This window comes from Microcaecilia unicolor, chromosome 7, assembly GCF_901765095.1.
Source record: "Microcaecilia unicolor chromosome 7, aMicUni1.1, whole genome shotgun sequence".
In the NCBI taxonomy this organism is placed as follows: Eukaryota; Metazoa; Chordata; class Amphibia; order Gymnophiona; family Siphonopidae; genus Microcaecilia; species Microcaecilia unicolor.
In genome coordinates this window covers 165,425,368-165,440,207 of record NC_044037.1, presented here as the reverse complement: position 1 = coordinate 165,440,207, position 14,840 = coordinate 165,425,368, and positions in this window count along the sequence as shown.

Genomic DNA, 14,840 nt, shown 5'->3' with positions numbered 1-14,840 from the left:
TATGACTGTATTGCTTCGGTATTGCAGCCTGCTCACTTGATCACCACAGACTGCTCAAAGGCTAAAATACTACAGATTCTTTTAGATTCATATTGGGTAAATGAAACTCTTTATTTGCACTTTAATTGGAGAGTGTATAAGTCATTATTGTTACTGCATCACAATGATTAAGAAATAAACACACTAATCGAGTACATTACTAAAGGAAGGCTATAGAAAAGTAAAAGAAGATATATATATATATATATATATATATATATATATATATATATATATATATATATATATACATTATCACTGGTCAGGAATTGCATCATTCAGGCCCTTATCTCATCAGCTGGGGGGCCCGTTGCAGCGAAAGCCCAAAGTCTCCAGACGAGGAACAAGTCTTTTCTGCACGATGCGTCCATCCACAGAATGAGCCCCAAGGCTCTGCTGCAAAAAGCCCCCTTTTTATTAAGGTAAAACTTATCCAGGAATGTATGAGGTTTCAGTCATATGCTCTCAGTTCAGGTAAACAAACCACTGGCCAGGTGGCTTATCTACTGAACATCAAACATACCCCGCCTCCCTCCTGCACAAGCTGGCTTCAGAGGCATTCCAACCTGTTCTTAAGATGTGCTTTATCTTATACATTGTTCTTAAGATGTAACTTACATTCCAGCCTGTGCTTTGAGATATACCAGGAAAGTCACTTTTGATCAAAGACAGAAGATTTTTAAAATGTATTATCGATTAAAGCAAGACTGAAAAGCAATCCTTAATATTTTCCATCACAATGACCTGCTGCAGCTCTTTTGCTGTGAATGGTACATTCAGAGCAGCAACCTGCTCTGGAGTTAAATGGGGCACACCAGAACTTTCCAGGTAATTGACCAAGGTGTCCCGGGATGCCCCTTCCTCACCCCAGCATACATTTGAGCAAAAACATTTGTCAATGAGATAGCCAATTCTGTACTCTGGGAAGTCACATTACCGTCCCTTTTCCATAAAACCAATATATGGTGCCCACCCCCACCCCCCCCCCTCCCCATCTGCTTAGTCACACGAGCCAACATTCTCCCAGGCTTACTACCAAAAGCATGAAACTGATACTTCTGATAAACAAGCATGTGATATGTCCGCTTGTGAATCAAGGTATTAAGAGTTGCCTGAGTAGCAGAGAAGGTACCACGGGCAGCAGGAGTAGGTGCCCAAATAAAAGCTAATTTCGCCTGGCTAAGTTGTCTCTGCAGCTGCACAATGCCCTAGGCTATGCATTTATTACTAGCACTAGTATAAGCTATTAAAGCCCCCCAAAGTACCATCTTCATTGTAGACCAAAACAATAAGAGCTCTTCAGCGTGCTGTGCATTGAAGGAGAAGAAATCCTCCCATTGGGCCAAGATGTATTTACGAAACTCCTCATTTTTGTACAAATAGGCAGGAAGCGTTGCACATAAAAAGGATCTATTTCCAAGTCAACCCAAATCATATTATGATCAGAGACCTCAAGGGGCTCCAAATGAGCAGAATGTACTAGTGAAAACATGCCTTCTTACATCAAAATACAGTCAAATCTAGACATCCTGAAGCAAAAACGAGGGTCCAAAAGTACACAAACCAAGACAGCAAAGAAAGCACAAAAGAGCCTTCAAGACTGGAACAATGGAGAAGTCTTTAATGCAAAAGATACGACACAGCCCTCAGGAGCAATACATTCTTTTTAAAGCCATGCATGCAATATAGACCCCAAGTGCTGCTCTGGCAAGAACTCAAGCACTTCAACAAAGAGCAAGTTATTGCTCTTGCATTGATTCTCCAAATACTTGAGTTTTAACGTTTGTTCTCTCATGGTGACCTGTAAAGACTAGACCTGCGCCATGGCCTCCATTAGTACATCTTTCGCCGATGACACTCACTGCTCTAGCTCCCCAGTCTGACATGTAGTTTCAGCTAATAAAGCTTCAATATTTGTAAGTTGTCCAGATATGGGGGCCAAATATAGTTCCAAAACTGTTACCATTGTGGAGGTGAGCTGTGCTAGTTAAGCCTCAGGGAGTAGGCAAAACCTCCACCATCTTGTCATCTTCAGGTCTGAACTTCTCCATGACATTTTTACCTTTCGTTGTCATTGAGCCTGCTGATCATGTCAGGAATCTGTCCACACATTAATCACAAGGTGCCAGAGAGTAAAATCAGGGCCAGGTAAGTGATTAAGCTGATAAATGGCTGGGCGGCAGGGACGCGGAGCTACTCTGAAATATATCTGAGCAGCTCAAAGCATCACGTGGTCTCCAATTGATACAGATACATAATCCTGCTACAACATTCTCCAAAAAAGCCCATTGTGCAAGTTCCATATTGATCTCTTCTATCACAGTTGTTCTACCCTCAGCCAGTGCATTTTAGCTAGCAAAAAAGGTGCCGGTACTCAAATGCTAGGCCACCCTTCAGGGGTGGGGTGATCACTGAAGGACCCACCCCACAATAGCTAGGGCCCCTGCAACCAGTCACAGAATCTATAACAAGGCAGAATTGGTGTGTAGAGCCTGAGCTCTTTCATTAAAACTTGGGATCCATGGGTCAATTTTAGCAGACAATGAAAAAGGTGCCAGTACTCAGTACCCCCAAGTACCCCCTCAAAAAAAGCCCTGCCCTCAGCAACCCTAAGTAAAAGTCTTCTGCAAACACTGATAGTACCTGAAGGACACTTTAGAGCAAAGATTTTCAATACATTTCTTAGGACACATCCAGCAAGTATGGTTTTAGGATATCCTTAATGAATAAGGTAACTACTATAATATTCCCTTATTAATCTTTATTTAAATGCAAAATCGTCACTAAAACATTTAATAAACAGTAGCATATAAAATGCCTCCCCTTATTATATTTGCTCACTCATACTATCATCATTCAAACTCGTATACGATCACACTAACATGCTAATATTATACATATACATTAAAATGACTTCCCACTCTCTGTGATGAAATAACAATGTTACTGGAATTTTTCCACAAATATGTTGTTCCTACAATAATAGTGACATCAGAGTTGAGTAGTGTTAAGGCGCCATTTTCAAGGGCAGTGTTGTTCTGATAATGACCACGGCAGGGCTTAGCAAGTAGGTCAGAAGAAAAAGTACGAATTGTTATTAAGTGCAGGAGTGTGGCACTAGAGCAGGGGCTAATTCATGCTTTTATTTGTTAAGCAGATTCACATCGCAGCATGAGATGTTTCTCTTGAGAAAGCCTGTACGGCGAAACAGGACCCCGTCGGGCATATCAGAGTGAAGCTAAATTGCAACTGCAAGGACAGCACTAAAGATAAGTGTTCGTCAAAAGTGATGTGTTTGATGTGTTTTGTTGATTAAAGGTATAAGGAGGTTTTTTTTAGCCTATGAAGATTCCATCCCGGTTTAACAGACACAAGTATGTACTGAAACGGGAATACAGAGGCTTTTTTCCTCCTCACTTTTATATATATAAAAAAAAGTTGTATAAAAAAAGTTGAATAGCAACTGTTAATTGATTGAGCCACTTTGGATGGTAAAATTTCATTTGTTTCAAACGTAGTGGTATTGTCCCATTTTTTGTCTAAGTCGTTCCTACAATAATTACAATTCTTATCCATCAATCTATAACTTGTTCATGTGGGAGATCCACTCTCCTTGATTGATCATATTCAAATCAAAACCATATCAACTGAATATATCACGTTTACTGGCATGCATGGATAAGAATTGTAATTATTATAGGAAAAATGATTTTGTGGAAAAATTCCAGTAATGCTGTTATTTCATCACTTAGGTCAGAGAGAGAGTGGGAAGTCATTTTAACTTTGGTATTGTGTATTTATAATATTAGCATGTTAGTGTGATTGTGTACGACTTTGGATGATGACAGTATGAGTGAGCAAATATATTCTATGCTATTGTTTATTAAATGTTTTATGTGATGATTTTGCATTTAAATAAAGATTAATAAGGGAATATTATAGTAGTTACTTTAGGAGAGTATCAATACTTGTAACTAGACTGAAATTGTCTTTACTCAAGTAAAAACAACAATGAATAGTTATGAAATAGATTTTCATGGCATTGGAGACAATACATATAAATTCATTTCACATATATTCCTTGTGGATGTTCTGAAGAAATAGACGGGATGGCTCTGTCACAAAGATTGGATTGAGAACCACTGCCTTAGAGGGCACTGGCACCTAAGAATAAATATCTGCAGAGCTTAGTCACACTACGTTTCTCACTCGTCTCATCTTCCCTCCTGCCAACAGAGGGCATAAGAGAGCAGCACATGCTAGTGCCTCCTATATTGCATACAAGATATGGTGAAACACCAGGGAGGGAGCAGGTTGAGAGGGGGGGGGGCACAACCATTGTATTTGTCGTACTCCCTTATTCCTCCCCACTGGTACTATTCTCTCTCCCACCCCCCCCCCCCCCCCAACCTCCTTCCCTACTCGTGCTTTTTTTAGATTCATATTCAGGGAACTTTATTGCAGAGGCAACAGAACCTTTTAGGTTGGGGGATGGAGGGAGGGCAAAACAGCAAATTCCACCCCTGCACTTCAAGCTCTCTAGTTGCTGATGTGGTGTAAGACAAAATGTTGATGGAGCCATGGCCCTGATGAACCATCCTGTTCCAGAGCCTATGCCTTCTAACACAACAAAATTTGTACATAAGTAACTTGCCAAAGAAAATAAATACAGAATATAATTTTTCTAACATGCCTTATACCTTAGGGGACAGAAATGTGCATAAATTGCACCTCTCAGGAAGCTCCCCTGCACAGTTATACCTGTTCCAAGTCTCACTCTCTGAAGGGGTGCAGATAAAGGAAATGAAAACTGGGATAATCCAGCAGTCAGAAAAAAAAATCTGCATTTGCATTGGCTAGTTTTTTTGTCATGCTGGCCTCCTTTGCAGAAAAATAGCCAAGCCAGGCCAGGCCAGCCATAAAATATTAGTTCATTGACAAGCCTAGCTCCAACAAATAGCCTATTGTGTAAATTCAAGTATAATGCCACTGCTGGTGAATATTTACCCCAGAGTTTACGTCCACTTGTTTTCATCTGTATGTTCCTTCCTCTAATTATCACAATGGTGCTATAGTGTTCCTCTTTAAGTACATAAGTATTGCCATACTGGGACAGACCAAAGGTCCATCAAGCCCAGCATCCTGTTTCCAACAGTGGCCAATCCAGGTCACAAACACCTGGCAAGATCCCAAAAAAGTACAAAACATTTTATGCTGCTTATCCCAGAAATAAGCAGTGGATTTTCCACAAGTTCATTTTAATAATGGTCTATGGACTTTTCCTTTAGGAAGCCATCCAAACCTTTGGTGGCCACTATGTCAGCCCTCAGTATTCACATCACTGCTATGCTGCAAAGAGCAAGGTACTAAGCTTCAGTGGCTGAATGTATTCTAACTCTGTGAACATCGATATGAAACCTGATATGAACACCACATACACCCACCAGGTTCCCTGCAGGATAATTGGGAACAGCTGTTGGGTTTAATTTAGGTTGATCAAACAGGTGTTGCAGTGGACTACTGGTGGTAAGGGTATAGATGTAATTAGATCTCAGAGACCAAAGGCACCATCATTCAATTTGTATTTCAAGCCTAAACCTCATATTATTTGAAGTACTTATGACGTCAGCTGAGTTTATTTTACAATAGAGAGGCAACGGGAACAGCTCCAACAACATCATTCATCTTCACAAGAGCACAATTGCAAATCTCCATCAAGTTTGCTCTATATCTCCAAAGTCATTAAAGTTTATTTATACAGTCCGGTCTCGTTATTTGCTCGTTCGGCATTTATTTTGCTTATCCACGGAGGTGCAAATAGCGGCAGCCATTCACCATTCATAGTACTGTTTTTGTATATTCGCAGATATGCGCCTTTCACTTTCGCTTTCACATTTTTGCTGTTTGCTTGTTTGCTTCTGGAAACTGCCACCAAGCAACCTAGAGCAGCCAAAAGGGATATAGATGGCTTTAAGTCTTTGCTTCCAAAAACTACAGGTACTTGCAAAATGGAATAAATCTGATGACCAGATTAAGACAAGAACTGTTTCGATCTAAATGATACAGAGGCACAGTGAGAAAAAGGGACTTGCACCAAGGATCATTGAGAGTCTGTGGCAGTCCAAGGACTTTTCACTGAATAATACAGTACAGTTTGCTTCTGGAAACAGCCATCAAGTGTCCTAGAGCAGCCGAGGGATACAGTAAATGGCTTTTAATCATGGCCTCAAAAAAACTACTTGGAAAATGGGATAAACAAATTTAATCTGATGATCAGAATAATGTAAATTTAGAGAAAAAAATAAAGGCTTTACCATGTCCCCCCCCCCCCCCCTTCCTTGCAGGGGGGAGAAAGATTGTATAGCAGTTGGGGAAGTTGGAGAGAGGGCCATCAGAGCTGGCAGACAGCAAGGTGCCACAGCAAAGAAGCAGGCGAGCCAACAAAGCCCCGTGAACCTGAAAGTGCCACAGACTGCGACTTGCAGCTTCACTCCAAGTTGCGGGGGGGGGGGGGGGGGGGGTCCCAGTCTTGAAGGCCCTTGTGTGCTTTTTCTGTTTTGCAATGTATGACTACCAGGGCCTCACTTTGCACAATTAGAGACAACTCGTTGTTATGCATTCTTTTTTGCAGTTCCTTATCTTTGGAATTGTATGTCCTTACCTTTACAAAGTGAACTAAGTATCAAGAAATTTAAGGCCATGCTGAAGACCTGGCTATTTGAGCAAACCTACCCTGGTTGAGTGGGATGGCTTGCAGGGTACAGGTGCTTGAGAGAGAGAGAAATGTTGTGTCTACTTTTAATGAAATACTTATCCCTGCTTGTGTGCTTGCTTACCTTTCCTGTCACAATATTGTAATTCTTTTCGTTGCCTCATGTTTTGTTATTATTTTTGTAAACCGCCTTGCTCTGTCTGGCAGTTAAAGGCAGTATATGAAGTCTCAAATAAATAAATAAATAAATATCATCCAAAACATTTTTTTGTCAAGGGAGAACAAGCCACACCATCACCCTAAATACAAAATATATGGTGTTGTTTACGAATCTGAGAGATAAACAGCAGATAACTGTTCTCGCCAGACAAATATTTCCGGGCAAGATGCGTTTCTTTCTTGAGGCCTCCGAAGACGCTACCAGAAAACTGTATGGCTATCTTATTGTGGATTTGAACACATTGATGCCTGAGGCTTACAGATTCAGTACAGACATCTTTCCCTCTGCTTTAACGGTCGCATATGGTGAGAAAACATCAGGCGCCTATAAAAAGAAATGATGAGCCGTGGCTTTTTCCATACGCTATAATTGCCTCTCACAGGCAAAACATGTCTAGCTGTCTGAAGAGGAACCTGGAGCTTTTGAAACTTTTAGTTCAGGCTTCACCCTGCTAGAGAAAGGCCATTCTCGGTATCAATTTGGATGACATAGAGGGGCATAATCGAACGGGGCGCCCACGTTTTCCTGAGGGCGTCCTCGCTGGACATCCCTGCGAAGGGGCAGAGAAACCCGTATTATCGAAACAAGCTTTTCCTTCTGTCCTGTGTAATTTTAGCAACATCAGGAAATATCCAAAGATTTTGCCCATAAAATGTGTCCTTTGCATGCCTAAAATAAAGTTTCAAAGTTGTATTTAGGTCTTGCTCAAGAGGGACACCATCACTGCTCGATAGCTCTTGGAAAGTCAACCCATGGTCTAAGAAACCGAAGCATTCGCGTTGGCATCATCAACACAGCCACATATTGAGCTCTAGGATGCGAGCTTCCCACATTTGGCCTTTACCCTCAACAGGAAGGTTCAGTGAGAACACCATCTGTACACCTAAATGTTTCACCATCTGTTCCAGAGCCATGATATCATGTTTGATATGTTCAGTAGGATACCTAGCAGTATCATTTGTGCCAACATGGATGAGTAGCATAAAATAGTGGTCAGTAGGTCAGTAGGATGGTTGATGTGTTTCTTTTCTGTACCCCATCCCTCTACCCTTACCTTTGAAGTGTAGCTGAAATGTTTGATCCTGTCCTTTCCTATCCAGTCATTTTGTAGTTCCTTTCTACCTTTAACTTTTAGTCTGTACACCACTTAGTTCTGCTTTTTGTCAGTTTTAGTGGATAAAGTATAAGCACTCTCTTATGTTTCACTTTGCTAGTCACGGATGTGACTTTAAGGGCAACTTTATTGGTATCATATGTTTTTGAGCAAGACCTAAATACAACTTTGAGACTTTATTTTAGACACATGAAGGACAAATTTTGTGGGCAAAAACTTTGGATATTTCCTGATGTTACTAAAATTACACAGGACAGAAGGAAAAGCTTTTTAGCTATGAGACAAGAAGTGAAGGATCTGGGAGCAACTTTCCTCCTGTCCTACCCCTGTAAATGTTTAGTGTGATTTGAAGGAATGAAGTTTTTATTTTTTAATTTCTGAGCAACTGCACTCATTCCTAGATATGAAAAAGATCATCCAAAATTAATCATGGATTTCTTTCCATATACTAAAAAGCTATCACTGGGAAACTGTGTACACTGAAAAGAATTTGGCAAACTCTCTATATGGTTAGATTATTCCGTTGCTTTAATGAAATCCATATGGTAATAGGCCATTAACTACAGTTCAAACTGACTTTTTCAGACAAAAATACATAATCAAAATAGCAAATGTAGCAAAATTTCTAAGAGCGCTTAATGCTTGCAAAATGTTATACAAATTTAGGGGTCATTTTACTAAGCCGTGTAAGCATCTACGTGTGCCCAAAACATGCCAAAATGGAATTCCACCCGGCTATCACGTGGCTCTTGCAGTAATTTCATTTTTGGCGCACATCCAAAAAATAATTTTTTCGGACGCGTGTATTGGGCACGCACCAAGTGGCATTTGACACATGTAAGTCATTACTGCCTAGTTACCATGTGAGACTTTACCTCTAGGTCAATGATTGGCGGTAAGCTCTCAGACCCAAAATGGACGCGCGGCAATTTTCATTTTGCTGCACGTCCATTTTCCGCAAAAATTTTAAAAAGGCATTTTTTACAGGTGCACTGAAAAATGATTCTGCGCATGCCCAAAACACGCATCTACACTACTGCAGGCCATTTTTCAGCGCACCTTTATAAAAGGGCCCATGTGATGCAAAATTATGCAAAGCAGTTCATTATTAGCATATACTAAAACTACATAAGGAATCTGCTTCAAAAACAGAATAAAAAAAAAAAGAAAAAGAAATCCTATCCTTCAACATGATATGCAATTATTTTCATGCAAACTTCCCTATAGGAAAACTACAGAAGCTATTTTTCTACAAGGGCTTACACGCATGTAAGCGTCGATAAATTGAGTGCTATTTTGGCAATTGTATGGAATTTTTTTCCTCAGGTTAGAACACTGGCCTCAAAGTCAAGCATCTAGCCGCTATTTCAATGGAGTGCATAGTTTCAGACACGAAATTCATCTCCTTCATAAGGTTCCTTCCTGATGGCCCATCTTTTCATTGTACAGACATTTCCAATTGCCTCTGTGAACTTCAGACAAAGTGCTGACAAATGGTATTTCATTTTGGCCAGGAGTCAGGAATCCTTTTAAGGCTTATATTTCGAAATGGGAAAATATTCAAACTTCTGTATTTCCCATAATTGTTGAATGATGTCATAGGAAACCATTTGTGACACAATGACAGAGCAAAAGAGCATGAGTTATGGTTGATGTAAACCACGGCGACAGAATTTTTTTTTGTCTTAGATCCATAATGTTACCGTAATGCAGCTTTTGTTAATGAATTACCTTAATTTTTTTGTGAGCTAAGACTTCAGGAGAATAGAAGATTTATGTAGAGCAAAACTGCCCTCCCCCACTGCAGCTAAAAGCCTGTCCATTGTTCCACACCAGAAAGGGACCCTTTTACTAAGCAGTGCTAAAATGTGGCCTGTCCTGCATGCTAAAGCCACTTTTAGCACTGCCAGTAAATGGTTGAATTTCCTATTTCTACAATAATGCCCACATGCTAATTTTCCCATTAGTGCATGGCCATTACCGCATGACATCTATTTTGTAGGTGGTAAGGGTTCATGCGCTATTCCTGAGCTAATCAGTTACCATGCAGCAATGCCCAGCTTAGCATAGCCGTGTCCACTCTCCACCCCCAAACATGCCTCCAGCACTAAGTATGTGGGTATCACACACACATGCAAAAATTATCATGGGATGCCTGAGCATGTCCTGCAGTAATGCATTTTATTTATTTAGATTTTGCTCACACCGTTTTCAGTAGTAGCTCAAGGTGAGTTACATTCAGGTACTCTGGATATTTCTCTGTCCCAGGAAGGCTCACAATCTAAGTTTGTACCTGAGGCAATGGAGGGTTAAGTGACTTGCCCAAGATCACAAGAAGCAGGATTTGAACCGGTCACTTCTGGATTGTAAGATCAGTGCTCTAACCACTAGGCCATTCCTCCACCTGGGGTAAGTATGGGTTAGTACTTACCACAGCTTAGTAAAAGGGTGCTGCAGTATTTTACCTGCATTGAGAGGATGCAGGCACAGAGAGGCTTTTAGCTTGGGGAAGGATAAGTATGTGGGTAAATACAATTTTCAGATTTCCATGTATACTTCTGCCCAGTGTGCGGCTGCAGCCAAAAACGCAAACAGGATGCTAGGAATTATTAGGAAAGGGATGCAAATTACTACTACGAAGACCAAGAATATTATAATGCCTCTGTATCGCTCTGTGGTGCGACCTCACCTTGAGTACTGTGTTCAGTTCTGTTTGCCGTATCTCAAAAAACATATAGCGGAATTAGAAAAAGTTCAAAGAAGAGCAATCAAAATGATAAAGGGGATGGAACTCCTTCCATATGAGGAAAGGTTAAAGAGATTAGGGCTCTTCAGCTTGGAAAAGAGACAGCTGAGGGGGGATATTATTGAGGTCTATAAAATCTTGAACAAGAGCACTAAGTCAGAGGCGCCTAGTGCCACGATCCATGTCCTTTAGCTAGACATGTCCATTTACGCCAAAGATAATTTGGTATAAATGCCCGTGCCTAGATTTCCATGCTGAGCACCAAATTCTATAACCACACAAATAGCGCCGATGTCCCTCCTTTGAGCTCCGTGCAGTTCAATTTATGAGCATTGCTTTATAGAATATACTTAGGGCCCTGTTTACTACTAAGCTGCACTGTACATAAATACATAAGTATTGCCACACTGGGACAGACCAAAGGTCCATCAAGCCCAGCATCTTGTTTCCAACAGTGGCCAATCCAGGTCACAAATACCTGGCAAGATCCCAAAAAAAGCTCAATACATTTTATGCTGCTTATCCCAGAAATAAGCAGTGGATTTTCCCCAAGTCAATTTAATAATGGTCTATGGACATTTCCTTTAGGAAGCCGTTGAGACCCTTTTTAAACCCCACTAAGCTAACCGCCTTTACCACATTCTCTGGCAACGAATTCCAGAGTTTAATTACACGTTGAGTGAAGAAAAGTTTCTCCAATTCGTATTAAATTTACTACTTTGTAAATTTACTAGTTTGTAGCTTCATTGCATGCCCCCTAGTCCTAGTATTTTTGGAATGAGTAAACAAACGATTCACGTCTACCCATTCCATTCCACTCATTATTTTATAGACCTCTATCATATCTCCCCTCAGCTGTCTCTTCTTCAAACTGAAGAGCCCTAGACATTTCAGCCTTTCCTCATAGGGAAGTCGTCCCATCCCCTTTATCATTTTCGTTGCCCTTCTCTGTACCTTTTCTAATTCCTCTGTATCTTTTTGAGATGCAGTGACCAGAATTGAACACAATATTAGAGGTGCTGTCGCACCATGGAGCGATACAAAGGCATTATAACGTCCTCACTTTTGTTTTCCATTCCTTTCTTAATAATACCTAACATTCCATTTGCTTTCTTAGCTGCCGCAGCACACTAAGCAGAGGATTTCAACATATCATCAACAACGACGTCAAGATCCTTTTCTTGGTCGGTGACTCCTAAAGTGGAACCTTGCATAACGTATATATAATTCGGGTTCCTCTTTCCCACATGCATCACTTTGCACTTGCTCACATTAAACATCATCTGTCATTTAGACGTCCAGTCTCCCAGTCTCGTAAGGTCCTCTTGTAATTTTTCACAATCCTCTCGCGATTTAACAACTTTGAATAACTTTGTGTCATCAGCAAATTTAATTACCTCACTAGTTACTCCCATCTCTAGGTCATTTATAAATATGTTAAAAAGCAGCGGTCCTAGCACAGACCCCTGGAGAACCCTACTAACTACCCTTCTCCATTGAAAATACTGACCATTTAACCCTACTCTCTGTTTTCTATCTTTTAACCAGTTTTTAATCCACAATAGAACACTACCTCCTATCCCATGACTCTCCAATTTCTTCTGGGGTCTTTCATGAGGTACTTTGTCAAACGCCTTTTGAAAATCCAGATACACAATATCAACCAGCTCACCTTTATCCACATGTTTGTTCACCCCTTCAAAGTGCGCTAACTTTTTATGGCATGCTAAAAATTTCGTGCACTAACAATAGAGACACCCATTCTATTGCTATGGGTGTCTCTAGTGTTAGTGTGTGCTAATTTTTAGCGTGCGCTAAAACGTTTGCGTGCCTACAGTGTAGCTGTGTAAATTCTAATTAGTGCCAATTAGTACCAATAATTGCCTATTAACATCCAATTACCAGCACTGACTGGTTTGTTACTAATTAAGTTGCACACATAAATCAGAATACACCCAGATTTGCACAGGAAACTCTAGTTGCACTATATAGAATCTGGGGGACTATGGGGTCCTTCTACTAAGCTGTGATAAAAAGTGGCCTTAGCGCACCCTACTATGGGTTTTTCCCATATGCTATGGCTGTTTTTACTACAGCTGGAAAATGGACGATTTTTTTCCATTTTCTGAATTAATGCCCGTGAGCTAGAATGTAGTCAAACTCATGTAAATGAGCGCCCAAAACAAAACTGCCTTACCACTGCAAATAATAACGCCAGGTGTTAGGCTTTTGGAAGAGAGGATTTCTCATGATTCTCATGCTTCTCTCATGCATATTTCTGCAAAATCTGCTGGTTTTGATTGCTTTTGGAAGCAGAAGGAAGCCCGTACAAAAGCACACATCGTCTGTTTCCTGCGTCTAAATGTAAACATCCAAGCTAAAAAAAAACCAAATTAAATGCTTATATTTAGGCCACAAAAAAAACAGATGCCAATGTGGGCTTCAAATTCAGGTTTTACCAGGTGCATGAGCACGGGAGCCAAGCTTACTGTAGAACTCTTCTGCGCATGCACCAAGCGCGATCCTCCCACACCAAAGCACAATCCTCCTGCTGAACTCACTAATGCTCAATGCTACGAGCACGCCTATATTTGCAGCTCCTTAACACTGAGCATTAGGGCGTTGTTCTGTGTTGTTCTGGTGGTATTTTTACGGTGCTATTCGGAACAGCGCCAGAATTTTGAGCATCGGGGCCTCAGTGCGCAGTTAGCTTTTTAAAGCTGAGGTAAGCACATGCTAGTGTTCTGCCCCCAGCAGCCTTATGCACGATTTTGTAATGTAGCCCTAAAATGTGTTTAATGCCTGTAATGTTATTCTCACTTCTAAGGATTTTTACTGCTGCAGTCACTTCCTGCAATGATATATGAGCAATGCATTGTGTGTAATGTAGTCTCATATGTACCACCCCTGCTTTTATGTATAAAGTTCATTATTAGAATATTCTCCTGCAAAGGCCTCCTCCCTTTCTCAGCAAGGTTATGCCCTGTCTCTCCAATCAAGGACTGCCTTTTATGACCACCTCTGTTACCTTGTCTCAAGTTCTGTCAGTATTTGTCCTTCTATCTCACCCCTCCTAGGATTGTGGGCATAGGAGCCAACTTTTCAAAATCATTGGGGGGTGCTGAAATTTTTCTTTTTTTTTTTTTTTTACAGGTGGTGCACTTCCCCCTCCCCCTCCATCTCCTCCTCCCCCTCCCTCTCCTCCGAGTTCTAGGCCCCCCTCTCCTCCAAGTTCCAAGCCCCCTCCTTCCTCTTAGTTCCAGGCCCCCTTCTCTCTCCTCCGAGTTCCAGGCCCCCCTCCCTCCCTCCCTCTCCTCTGAGTTCCAGGCCCCCTCCCTCTCTGAGTTGCAGGGCCCCCTCCCTCCCTCCCTCCCTCTCCTCCGAGTTTCAGGCCCCCCTCCCTCCCTCTCCTCCGAGTGCTAGCCCGACCTGCGCTACCCGCCCTCTTCTCCCAATCCTCTGCTTGCCCCTCGCCTTCCTACGTGCCGCCCAGAATTTAAAAGTTCTTACCTCGGGGTCCGGCGGCAGCAGTGAAAGGCAAGCAGGCTCAGTGCTTCAGCCTGCCTTCCCTTCTTTCTCAGCTCTGCCTCTGGTCTTGCCCTCATTTCCTGTTTCCGCAAGGGCGGGACCAGAGGCAGAGCTGAGAGAGAAGGGAAGGCAGGCTGAAGAGCCGAGCCTGCTCGCCTTTCACTGCTACCGCCAGACCCCGAGAACTTTTAAATTCTGGGCGGCACGCAGGAAGGCGAGGGGCAGAAGGAAGACTGGGAGAAGAGGGCGGGTAGCGCAGGTTGGGCTAGCACTCAGAGGAGAGGGAGGAAGGGGGGCTGGGAACTTCCATTCTGGGACTTCCGGTGGGTCAAATATTGGAGGTGCTCGAGCACCCACAGCACCCACGGAGTCGGCGCCTATGATTGTGGGCGTTCTTCTCGACCTCTCTGTCCCACAAGCTCAGAATGTTGTCTCAGATGCACATGTTCCTGTTCCCCTGCAGTGAACTTGTCTTTTTACC